The sequence below is a fragment of the Nomascus leucogenys genome, unplaced genomic scaffold (genome assembly GCF_006542625.1).
Source record: "Nomascus leucogenys isolate Asia unplaced genomic scaffold, Asia_NLE_v1 000511F_285423_qpdss1sc, whole genome shotgun sequence".
NCBI classification, from domain to species: Eukaryota; Metazoa; Chordata; class Mammalia; order Primates; family Hylobatidae; genus Nomascus; species Nomascus leucogenys.
Window position 1 is genome coordinate 21581 of NW_022095798.1, and position 12946 is coordinate 34526.

Here is a 12946-nt window from a genome sequence, read left to right on the forward strand (position 1 = left end):
GGTCAGGAGGCCTGCATGGATCAGGGCTGTGCTCTTCACCAGGACAACGGAAGAGCGACCCTGAAGGCACTGTGTAGGTCGCTCAGGCTGCAGTCTCATCACAGGCCCATGGTGGCAGGGCACTGACGGCAGTACGGTTTCCAAGGAAGGCCCTGGGGTGCCCTGAGGACCTTGGGGCTTGCTGCCCAGCAATCCCTGAAGTCACTGGTCCCCACGTTCTGGTGTGGCACTCCTTGACTGCTCCAAGTGTTGCTTAATGGGCTCCAGTCCAGGGAGGACATGATGTCACCACTCCAGAGGACACAGGCAGAAAACCCTTCAGCAGCATCCATGTGGTGCTAATTCTGCAGGTGTACAGATTTTGCTTTTCCCTCATAGAAATGGTGGAGTCAATGAAGAAATTAGCAGGGATGGATGTGGAGTTGACAGCTGAAGAAAGAAACCTCCTGTTACATATAAGAATGTGACTGGAGCTAGAAGAGCCTCCTAGAGAATAATCAGCAGCCTTGAACAGAAAGAAGGAACAAGAGAGGAGAAGACAAGGGAAAATGATTCAAAAGTATGGCAAGTGGTGAGACTGTTGTACCACAGTCCCCTCTTATCCGCAGTTTGAGTTACCAGTGGTACAGTACAATAAGATATTTTGAGAGAAAGACACTGTGTTCATATAACTTCTGTTAGAGCATGTTATAATTGTTGTGTTATGAATCTTTTACTCCGCCTAGTTTACAAATTAATCTTTACCATGAGTATGTATGTATAGAACAAAACGTAGTATATGTAAGGTTTGGTATTATCCATGGTTTCAGCGTATCCACTGGGGCGTCTCAGAATGGATCCCTCTCAGATAAAAGGGAACTACTGTATTTTCAAGAAAAATGATGAGTGTTTTTGGTTAAATTTGTTCCATTCTTCTTTTTATTGAAAGATCAGGTTTTTTTAAATCCAATTCCATAGTTTTTAATCTTTGGGTTTTATACAACATAAATTGTCTGGGGGAAGGAAGTTGTTGTCACCTGAATATGTCCTAATTTTTGCCTTTTATTTTTATAGTTTTAGAAAATGTCTCTGAAAAGGGAGGCTTGTTTCTTTTGAGCATCTGGCTTAGTTCTCAGGCTTATGTCTGTCAGTAATTTGGCCATAGTCATTGGCATTTGAGGTCACAGCCTAATGCTCACGGGATTGTATATGTAGTACACATTTTATATCTTGGTAGATTTTTATCTTTTGCTCTTGTGGATTAGGCTACAGAATATTTCAGGGCAGAGATGAATAACTTTTTCTCCTGGAAGCTGCGGTAGTGGGCAAAAAAAAGTGAGACCCTGTCCCTAAAAATAGAGTTGTAAGCTGGGGTTGATGTTACCATTACCATGAAATACGTTGGGTCAAAGAATTTCAATGACCAATAGACAAGTTTTGTGTCCCAGAAGAATGAGAAAGTGAGAAAGTTGAAAGTGCTGAAGAAAGAAGTCCATGAGCTACACTGTGGGACTTGGGCTAGCTAGGAAAGGGAAGCAGGACGCAAAGAGAGCAACTGATACACTGGGAGAAGATGTGGAAAGTTCGAGTGTGGATGTCTTAAGATGAGATGAAGGAAGGGAGGGAGGAGATGTCTTGATGAGTCCCTAAGTAGAAACAAGAAGAGAAAAGGAACGAAAAGAGGAAGCCACGGCCAAGAGTGGAGCATTACGTTGTAAGACTTCTAGTATGGAGCAGCACAGTTAGCTGTATGGATAACTGCAAGTGTTGGAGTAGAAAGCAAAGAACTCTGTTGAATGGAACGTGGCCACACCATACCTTGGTGTGATCTCAGGTATTGGATAGCTTGGCTGTAGATATCAGTGAATGTGGGATAAGGACCTAGAGATCTATTGATGACAGAAACTGAGAAATGGAATATAGAATATCGGCTTGTGAGGAGGAAGGATTTGGAGTAACAGGAGAGCAGTCATTGAGTATGTGAGGAGCTAGGAGAACATGGAAACCTTTTGTCTCCTACAGCAGTCTCTATTTGAAAAGTCATCAGGAAGATAGTTTATTCAGAAAATTGTTTTGCTTAGCTAAGATAAGAATGCTATTATGGAAGAAAGAGTGAGAGAATGTTTTACAGTGGAAAGGAGGTTCCAGGGGCATGAGAGGAACCTAGAAAGGTTCAACGGTAGTGCCATGAGTTCATAGAAAATAGGAAGCAAGCGGCCGGGCACAGTGGCTCATGTCTGTAATCCCAGCACTTTGGGAGGCCGAGGTGGGAATATCATGGGGACAGGAGATTGAGGCCATCCTGGCTAACACAGTGAAACCCTGTCTCTACTAAAAATACCAAAAAAAAAAATTAGCCGGGCATGGTGGTGGCTGCCTGTAGTCCCAGCTACTCGAGAGGCTGAGGCAGGAGAATGGTGTGAACCCGGGAGGCAGAGCTTGCAGTGAGCTGAGATGGTGCCACTGCACTCCAGCCTGAGGGACAAAGCAAGACTCCATCTCAAAAAAAAAAAAAAAAAGAAAGAAAGCTGGGTATGTGCGTTTAGAGGTGCTGTACGTTTTCAGTATTAGAAATGAATAGAGATGAGTGGCAATAGTTTCTTTGGTCCGTAGATTTTTGGTATCTTAACTCGTTTTGGATCTCTTCCACTAAAGGGATTGCCTGTTGAATGTTGTTAGGAATGTAAGTACTGAAGGCAGACTGCCTGGATTTGAATTTTGTTCTGTCCCTTGCACCCTGCCTGGCTTCAAATCCTAGCTCTGCTTATTAAGTTCTTTTTAGGTTCTGCTTTCCCAAGTAAATGGACACAATAGTTGCTACCTTGTGAAAGATTCATGTAATTGACCAGCATTTACCAAGTAGCATCAGTGTTTAGTTTTAGTCATTGGTGATTCTGTAGTTGGATTCTGAGGCGGTGCTGGGGTGGGGGGTGGTGTGTGTGTCTAGCACTTAATTGCATGCAGGAAAGAAAAGATACTTTTGATAGCCGAGAGGCAGCTTTTCTCTGACTTTGTGTCAAAAGGGAAGAAGGGAGTTTGGAGAGGGAAACGAATTCTCTGTAATACTAAGCTCTCTTCCACAAAAACAGAGGTAGATAGAATGTGTAATAATTTACAGAATTTCTAGACTGAAACAGTCTGATTTTTTAAAATTTATTTTTATTTTTTCAGGTTGAGACTGAGCTAAAGTTAATCTGTGGTGACGTTCTGGATGCATTGGACAAACACCTCATTCCAGCAGCTACCGCTGCCAAGTCCAAGGTTTTCTATTATGAAATGTAGGTTCTATACTAGAAAGGAAAATGTGAGATTAAAAGTTGGCCTTTTTAGAATCATGACTTTCTTCTATGTAGGTTTCCAACTTTTATTTACAAATAATTGTTTAATGTTAGAAGGATAGTTGATGTTGGAATAAAAAGATGGTCAGGCTGTTATAAAAATGCATTAGCTTTTGCTTTACTTATTTATATTGTTTTGCTTTCATGTGACCTATCTCATTCCCCTCCCCCAAACAGCCACACATTGCACAGTGCTGGCTGAATGTTTCATGTAGAAATTTTATTTTATGGTTAATACACTTGTGCCATTTCTTGGAACCACTTGCTTGTTTAATTCTAGTCTATCAAGTGATAGTTTTGTTGATATTTAGAGGCTCCTCAGTTAATTTCTGTGGGATTTTTGGTTATATCTAATAAGGAAAATAGTATGAAATGTCTAGGAAAAAAATGAAATGGAGCCAAATATTCCTGAGAGTGTTTAAAATTATTGAAGTACACTTGTTAGTTGTTACATATATTTTTGTCACATATTTATATTATATAGAACAATTTTAGCTATTTTACTTTGAAAATCATTGTTCCTGGTTTAATTTTTTTTTTTTTTTATTTTGCTTTAGGAAAGGGGACTACCACAGGTATCTGGCAGAATTTGCCACAGGAAATGACAAGAAGGAGGCGGCGGAGAACAGCCTAGTGGCTTACAAAGCTGCTAGTGATATTGCAGTGAGAGAACTTTCACCAACGCATCCCATTCACTTACGTCTTGCTCTCAGTTTTTCCATATTCTCCTGTGAAATTCTGAATTTCCCTGACCCTGCCTGCAGGTAAGTTGTGGGGAAGAACACAAGCTGTCAGTGTGAAAGTGAAGAAGGATAGCTATTTGAGTGTTCCGTCTTGTTTCTTGGGACTGCCTTTTGTAGGCTTGGCTGCGTAGTAATTCTTACGGCTCTTATTGAAGCTGCTTTGTATTAAAACAGACCTATCTCAACCCAGTAGCGTAGCAGTCAGGATAATTATTTTGATGTGGCATATTGTTGTTGTTAGTAAACTGAAAAGAAATCTAACATGTTAATATAACTAGAGGAAAGAAATGAGAGAAAATTATAATAGAATTATCTTAATTTTTGTATATTAGTGTTCAGTCTTGTGGGCATGTTTTTAATAGAAGGTGAAAGACTCATACACTGAAAATGATAAAACCTTGCTGAAAGTAATTAAAGAAGACATAAATAAATGAAAGATATCCTGTGTTTATGAAGGAAGACTTAATATTGTTATGATGTCAAGACTATCCAAAGCAATCTACAGATTCGATGTAATCCTTCTGAATATTCCAATGGCATGTCTGATTTTCTTTCTGAAATAGAAAAGTCATCCTAAACCTCATAGGGAATTTCAAGGCACCCTCCCTGAATAATCAAAACAATTGTGAAAAAGAAGAAAAAAGTTGGAGAACTTGGCCAGGCGTGGTGGCTCACGCCTGTAATCCCAGCACTTTGGGAGGCCAAGGCAGGTGGATCACGAGGTCAGGAGATTGAGACCATCCTGGCTAACACCGAGAGGTGAAGCTTGCAGTGAGCTGAGATTGCACCACTGCACTCAAGCCTGGGCGACAGAGCGAGACTCCGTCTCAAAAACAAACAAACTAACAAACAAAAAACCAGGATCAACTGGGGCATTAGAGCTGAAAGCAACCTCTGGGATCATCTAGTCCACCCACCCCACTGCCTCCTCGAGAGGGGAGGTGACTCTTGCACAGTCACATGGGGGGCAGCTGAGCTGGACTCCTCTTACAGTGCTCCATTCACAGGAAGTCAGGTGGCATCAGTGTGGGCTGAGCAGCAGAACGGAGCCTGGGTATTTATAGGACAAATGCTCACAGAAGCCTCCCGCACTGGCAGTGAAGCCCTGCAACCTCCATCAAGTCCCCACAGAGGCAGCAAAGCCCATGCAGGGAGGGAGGCAAAGCTTAGGGGGCAGGACAGGTGGGCCTTGCCCCACCACAAGGACCTTTCTTGTCCATGCTCTTTCCCGACTGCTGCTATGCCGTGCTCTTTACAGCTTTGTCAAGAGGAGGGCAGTTACCATCTGAGCCTAGAGATTTATGGCTGAAGAAGGAACCAGGGATGTCCCACCTTATTCAGCCCTTTGAAAGTGGATTTACAGGATTGATCTCTGGGCTGGGGCACTTTGCCTTATCTTCAGGAAGGACCGTCCCACCCAGTTCTCCTTTGCTGCTGACACCTGCTGGGCCCCATGGCTGGAGAAATGAAACACACGGAGCCTGAGACTGGGAAATGCAGGTAGATGTCCCCATGGGAGGGAGACGTGTGTGGGTCTCGCTGGTCCAGGTCGGGGGTTGAGCAGGCCCTGCTGAGTGCCCCCAGGGTTATTTCTGGGACTCAGGAGGGCACAGTTGGGCAGCTGGTAGGATTGCACCTGGTCACAGCTTCTACATAGACCAGGTTCATTCACTCACCTCTTCATTCATCACACCGCCCAACACACATATGCCAAAAAAAAGAAAGAACCCATCACCCACCATGAGTCAGGCAGCTACAGGCTGAGGATCCAGAGATGAGTGATATCCCAACCCTGGCCTTGAGGTGCTCCTGGACTAGAGGCCAGTGAACACAGTTACAGCCCGTTGAGGGAGAGCAGTCAGGGAAGACTTCCTAGAGGAGGATGAAAGATGGGAACAGGCACTTCAGGAAGAGGGAATAGCCTGTCCCAAGGCGTGGAGGTGTGGATGGGCAGGCACACATAGCTCAGCGTGGCATGTGCAGCGTGGGTCAGGGAGAGGAAGGGGGCAAGACGGGTGGCGGTGGACACGGGTCACCGAGATGCATGTGCATCCTGAGGGGCTTGGAGTTTATTGTGGAGGCCATGGAGAGCCACAGATGGGTTTTAAGAAGAATCCAGATCACACAATCAGATTTGCTGTCGTGGAGGCACTTGGGTGGCAGGTGATGAAATGTGGATCAGAAGGAAGCAGGTGCTTGGCTGTGCGTCGTAATCACCTGGGGAGCTCTGGGAAGCACTGATGCCTGGGTCCCACCTCCAGAGGCACCCCTGAATGGGCCGGAGTGTGGCCTCGGCATCAAGAAGGGGAAACTCCCTCCCCTGTGCAGGCGAGGGTGACCCAGTGGAGAGGGATCCCCGTTAACAGGCACTGTAGCCTTCCAGGTATGAACTGAAGAGGTGGTTTCTGTGCAGATGCAAGTGAGCACAGATTCAGGAGGGAGAAACACAGCCCATACTTATGAGTTGGATGTGGATTCATAGAGAAAAGGAAAAAAAAACAAAACAAAACAGTGGCAGGTCCTCAAAAGATTACACACACAGTAACCACATGATCCAGCAGCCCCACTCCCAGGTTCATGCCCAGGAGAAATGAAAGCATATGTCCACCCAAGAACATGGACACACATGTTCAGAGCAGCAGTTTTCTTTTCTTTTCTTTTTTTGAGGCAGGGGGACAGAGTCTGGCTCTGTCACCCAGGCTGGAGTGCAGTGGTCTGATCTCAGCTCACTGCAACCTCAAGTGATTGTCGTGCCTCAGCCTGCTGAGTAGCTGGAGTTACAGGCACGCACCACCATGCCCAGCTAATTTTTGTATTTCTGGTAGAGACAGGGTTTCACCATGTTGGCCAGGCTGGTCTTGAACTCCTGGCCTCAAGTGATCCGCCCACCTCAGGCTCCCAAAGTTCTGGGATTACAGGTGTGAGCCACTGCGCCCAGCCCAAAGCAGCATTTTTATAGTAGCCCCAAACTGGAAGTAACCCAAATGCCCATCAAGTGATACGTGGATAAACAGAATGCTGTGCCTGTATGCAATGGAATAGTATTTGGCTATAAAAATAATGCAATACTAATACAGGCAACAACATGGATGAACCTGGAACACAGTATGCTAAGTCAAAGAAGCCAGTGAGGAATGTTGTATGAGTCCATTGACATGAAATGTCCAGAACAGGAGAATCCATGGAGTCAGCACATAGATCAGTAGTTGCCAGAGATGAGGAGAAATGGTGGTGGGGGTGGGGGAGCTGGAGGTGATATTTAAGGAATATGAGGTTTCTTCAAGGATAATGAAAATATTTGGGCCGGGCGCAATGGCTCATGCCTGTAATCCTAGCACTTTGGGAGGCCGAGGCAGGCAGATCACCTGAGCTCAGGAGTTCGAGACCAGTCTGGCTAACATGGTGAAATCTCTACTGAAAATACAAAAAATTAGCTGGGTGTAGCTGCATGTGTCTGTAATCCCAGCTACTCAGGATGCTGAGGCAGGAGAATTGCTTGAGCCTGAGAGGCAGAGGTTGCAGTGAGCCGAGATTGCGCCAGTGCACTCCAGCCTGGGTGACAGAGCAAGAAGCTGTCTCAAAAAAGAAAAAAAGAAAAAAATATTCAAATATTGTTGCAGTGATGGTTGCATAACCATATGATATACCAAAACCCATTGAATTGTACTCTTTAAATGGATGAATTCTGTTTTATGTGAATTATATCTCAATAAAGCTGTGAAAGAGAGAGATAAGCTGGGTGCAATGGTACACACCTATAGTCCCAGCTACGTGGGAGGCTGAGGTGGGAGGATCGCCCGAGCCCAGGAGTTCAAGTCCAGCCTAGGCAACATAGTGAGAAGTGAGACCCCATCTCAAAAAATAAAAAAGACAGAGAAAGAGAAGACTCAAGGAAGTTTGGGTTCTGACACTTGGATGTCAGCTAAATGGTGGTTACATAGATCAGTTACAAAATAGAGGTAAGATGAGCAAGTTGGGGACAGTATGATACTGATGTATTCACTTATTCAGCAAATATTTTTCGAGCACTAGGCAGTGGGAAATATCAGTGAACAAAACAAAAATATCCCTTTCGTGCAGCTCTTACACTGTAGTGGGAAGAGAAAATTATACAATAAATAAACCCATTTGTAAGATGGTCAATGCGGTGGAAAAACCTATAGCAAGCAAGAAGGATGGCATGCCGGGAAGGGCTGTGGCTTTAAAAGGGGTGGGCAGGCATGGCCTTGCAGGGAAGGTGACATGTGAGCAGAGACTTGAAGGCAGCAAGGGATGAACTTGGGTGACTGAGGGAAGAGCATTCCAAGCAGAGGGAACGTTGGTGCAAGGCTCTGAGGCAGGCGTATTGGAGGCACAGTGGGAGGCAGGGCAGACAAGCAAGGCACGAAAGAGGAGAAGAGGTGGAGGAAAGGGAGAGAGGGCAATAAGAAGTCGGGGCTCAGCAGGTGGGGAAGCAGAACGCTGCAGGCCGTGTCCTCCACCCGGAGGGTGTGCATCTTACTCTGAGGGATGTGGGAACCATGGGGGATTATGAGCAGAGCGGTACCACGGCCTGACCTACCAGGTAAAGTCTCCCTCTAGATCAGGATTTCTCAACCCGGCACCAGCGACACTTGGGGCAGGATCATTCCTTGTAACGGAGACTGTCCTATGCATTGTGGGACGTTCAGCAGCAGCACCCCCGACCTCTGTCTACAAGACTCCACGAAGGACCCTCTGTCCTAGTTGTTACAAACAAAAATATCCCCAGACCCTGCCAAATGTAACCTGGGGGGCAAAAACACCCACATTTGAGAACCATGGTTCTAGGATATAGGAGTGTACACGGGCAGCTCAGGTTTACACAGGCTGGATTTGAGGTGCCTGTGAGACCTGCGTGCTGAGATTCCTTTGAGCAGTCAGACAGGAGGGGCTGGAGCCCAGGAGGAAAGTCTGGGCAGCTTTGTTGTCTTCAGGCTCGGCAGCTGTTAGAAGGAATGTCACAGGAAAAAAGAAAGTGATACCTGAAGAATCTATTTCATTTAATTTAAGGTTTTGAGCAAGGATTATGCTAAAGTCACCAGGCAAGAGACCAAGATGAGCCCACCTGACAAACACGGAAACCTCAGCTCCAAGGCAGCTATGTGAGGTCCAGAACGTGCCGGACTGTAGAAAAGAGAGGGTTAATCCAACCTGATCAGGAGAGAAATGCCATTATCCACTGAAATATTTCTTGACTATCTCCTATATGCTAGTGAAACTCACTAGCATTGTCTCATTTAATCTTTGAAAAACTAAATAAAAGTGTGAAGTAAATATTTTCCCCTCCCTTTTTTTTTTTTAAAGATTAGAAAACGGGCTCAAAAGGACCCACATACTCAGAGTCACCCTGTCAATGACAGAGTGACTCAACCTGGCACTAGCAACATTTGGGGCAGGATCATTCCTTGTTACAGGCTGTTTAATGCCAAAGCCCAATACTGGCTTCTGGAAGCTTCTAGAAGGTGGGGCTGGAACTTCTCATTGAAGACGTTGACAGGCAGTGTTGCAGGGAAATGGGAGAGCGAAACATACCAGGCAAAGGGAACTGCTTGGGCATGGCTTCGGCAGAGAACAAGGTACAGAGATTTGAGGACGGGATGGTTTCTTGGAACACAGAGCTTGGTTCAGTAGAAAGAGCACGGGAAGGCCAGGATGTGGCCAGTTGAAAGGGAGGGGCTTTGACCATGTGGTGAGCCATTTTGCATTTTACTCTATTGGCATCAAGGAGACAAATAATGAGAACTCTGACTTGAGAAAAATGTTAAGGATCAATTTATCTCAAATATCACATGTAGCTCTTAAGTCTGGGGGCCCTCTATTCCCCATCTTACCTAAAAGGCACAAACACACCTCTCCAAGTCAGGTATTATAAGACCCCCAACAATAGTTGCCCGGTCAAAAAAATGCATCCTCAGAGTTGACTGCTACTACAATAAATCTGGGGACAGTTTCTGAAAACTTGTTTCCCTAAAAGTTTTCATCAAACTGTATTCACTGACATGTAATGATAATCGTCAAGACTAAATCACATCCCAGGAGGTATCTGAGTGCAACCGTGAGGTGCTCCTTCATGTCTGAAGATGCATTTATAGCAATCTGGAAAACAGTCTGGAAGATCTTCTTGGAAGTTAGAACTTCAACTTTATCTGAGTTTTGATGACAAATCAAGAGCTCTTATTGTGCAGTTTCTGAGGTTCTTCAAAAGAGTGACTGTTTCTGTTTCCCCAGAAAAATGCTACAATGTGTGGTGTGTGTGTGTGTAGGTGCATGTGCACATATGTGGGTGGGTGTGAATGTGCCTATGTGTGTGTGGATGGAGTAGGTATACATGCTGTGAGTGTGTGTGGATGCAGATTGTGAGTGTAGGTGGAAGATTGTGAGTGCATGTGAGTGTGTGTGTGGATGGAGTAGGTATACATGCTATGAGTGTGTGTGGATGCGGATTGTGAGTGTGAGTGGGAGATTGTGAGTGTGTGTGGATGGAGTAGGTTTACATGCTGTGAGTGTGTGTGTGGATGTGGATGTGTGACTGGGCGGGAGATTGTGAGTGTATGTGAGTGTGTGTGTGGATGGAGTAGATATACATGCATGTGAGTGTGTGTGTGGATGTGGATGTGTGAGTGTGGGTGGGAGACTAAAGCCTTCTAAGCACTTCCGGTGGAAGGATGGGCCACAGGCCAGCAGCATGGCAGGACCTGGGAGCGTGCTAGATGTGCAGAATCTCAGGCCCCATCCTAAGCTGTTAAGTAGGCTAAGAAACGCTCTGTGCATGGGCTAACCCATTCCATACACTCACCACACACACTCACTCACATGCAAATGTCAACATAAATAACAAACAGAATATGTACGCCACAGTAAACTATGGGCATATTCACGGGGGTAAAGGAAGACAAGGATTTTTAAAGGTAAAATGAGGGTTACGTATGTTGTCTTGAAACAATTATCCTCAGCTACAAGGATCAAAAACAAGGGTGGCATGAGTCCAGGGCTGGACAGGCAGTTGCTGGGCAAATGTCCTCACAGAAGCATTTTTTTGTGTGTGTAAGATTGAGGTGGCCTTTGTGCAAGGTTGTGGTTTTGGCAAAGTCTCTTGTGATATCTTTTGTTATCAGGTGGTCATGCACCAGAACCCTCCCTGCATGTTCTTACCTGGCTCCGTTTTGTCAGGGTTTGACACAAGTGACTACATTTTGATTCTAACAACTTTTTCACAAACTATGTATGTATTTGGAGTTATTTCAAAGTTGTATAACATATACAATATGTAGTCTTTTTTTTTTTGAGATGGAGTCTTGCTCTGTCACCCAGGCTGGAGTGCAGTGGTGCGATCTGGGCCCACTGCAACTTCTGCCTCCTGGGTTCAAGCAATTCTCCTGCCTCAGCCTCCCGAGTAGCCGGGGCTACAGGCGCCCACCACAATGCCCGGCTAATTTTTGTGTTTTTAGTAGAGATGGGGTTTCATCATGCTGCCCAGGGTGTTCTTGAACTCCTGAGCTCAGGCAATCTGCCTGCCTCAGCCACCCAAAGTGCTAGGATTACAGGCATGAGCCACCACGCCTGGCCCAATATATAGTCTTTTGTTACTGGCTTCTTTCACTTATAAATGTTTTCAAGGTTCCACCGTTTTGTAATATGTATCAGTACTTCATTTCCTTTTTTTTTTTTTGAGACTGAGTCTCGCTCTGTCACCCAGGCTGGAGTGCAGTGGCGTGATCTCGGCTCACTGCAAGCTCCACCTCCCAGGTTCATGCCATTCTCCTGCCTCAGCCTCCCGAGTAGCTGGGACTACAGGCACCCACCACCACGCCTGGCTACTTTTTGGATTTTTTTTTTTTTTTAGTAGAAACGGGGTTTCACCGTGTTAGCCAGGATGGTCTCGATCTCCTGACCTCATGATCCGCCTGCCTCGGCCTCCCAAAGTGCTGGGATTACAGACGTGAGTCACCGCTCCTGGCTACTTCATTTCCTTTTTAAAAATTGCTTTATTGTAGTAAAATACACATAACATACAATTTACCATCTTAACTATTGAAGTTTGCAGTTTAGTGGTATTAAGTACAGTACACTGACACTTTTGTGCAAGCATCAGCACCACCTACCTCCAAAACTTTTTCATCTTTTCCAACTGAAATTCTGTACCCATTAAACGATAAGTTCCCATTGCCCCCTCCCCAGCCCCCAGCAAACACCATTCTACTGCTAGACAGCTTTTACCTTGTTTCTTCTTTCACTTAATAAACGAGAGGGTCCGTTGCTGACTAATGGGATTGCTTCTCTTAGTGGAGGCCTTTTCTAAGTGGAGGGCTTCTTGCATATATGCGATTGAGTTTATCCTAAAAACGGGTAACAGAAAATGTGGTTGTAGAAAGACAAGAGTTGGAGACACAAACTGGCCAAGGGTTTTCATACTGGGTGTCCTATCCACAGGCCACAGCAGCCCCATTACAGATCTGCCCGATTCTTTGGCATCAAGAAGTTGATCCAGCTCATGCCTGTAATCCCAGCACGTTGGGAGGCCGAGGCAGGTGGATCACTTGAGGTCAAGAGTTTGAGACCAGCCTGGCCAACAAGGTGAAACCCCATCTCTACCAAAAAATACAAAAATTAGCCAGGTGTGGTGGCACACACTTGTAATCCCAGCTACTCAGGAGGCTGAGGTGGGAGAGTCGCTTGAACCCAGGAGGCAGAGGCTGCAGTGAGCCAAGATCATGCCACTGCACTCTAGCCTGGGAGATACAGTGACACTTTGTCTCAAAAAAAAAAAAAAGTGATCCTGCGAGCCATTTCCATGTTGTGGATTTGCTGGCAGGTTTCAGAGTTCTCCTGCTGTCACTGTCAGCGTAGCTTCTCATAGTACTATCG

General features: G+C 45.4%; 1 pseudogene; it reads left to right on the top strand.

The window, feature by feature from the left end:
- The first annotated feature begins 380 nt into the window (after positions 1 to 380).
- On the top strand, positions 381 to 5349 carry LOC115833720 (annotated as a pseudogene).
- Positions 5350 to 12946: the final 7597 nt, after the last annotated feature.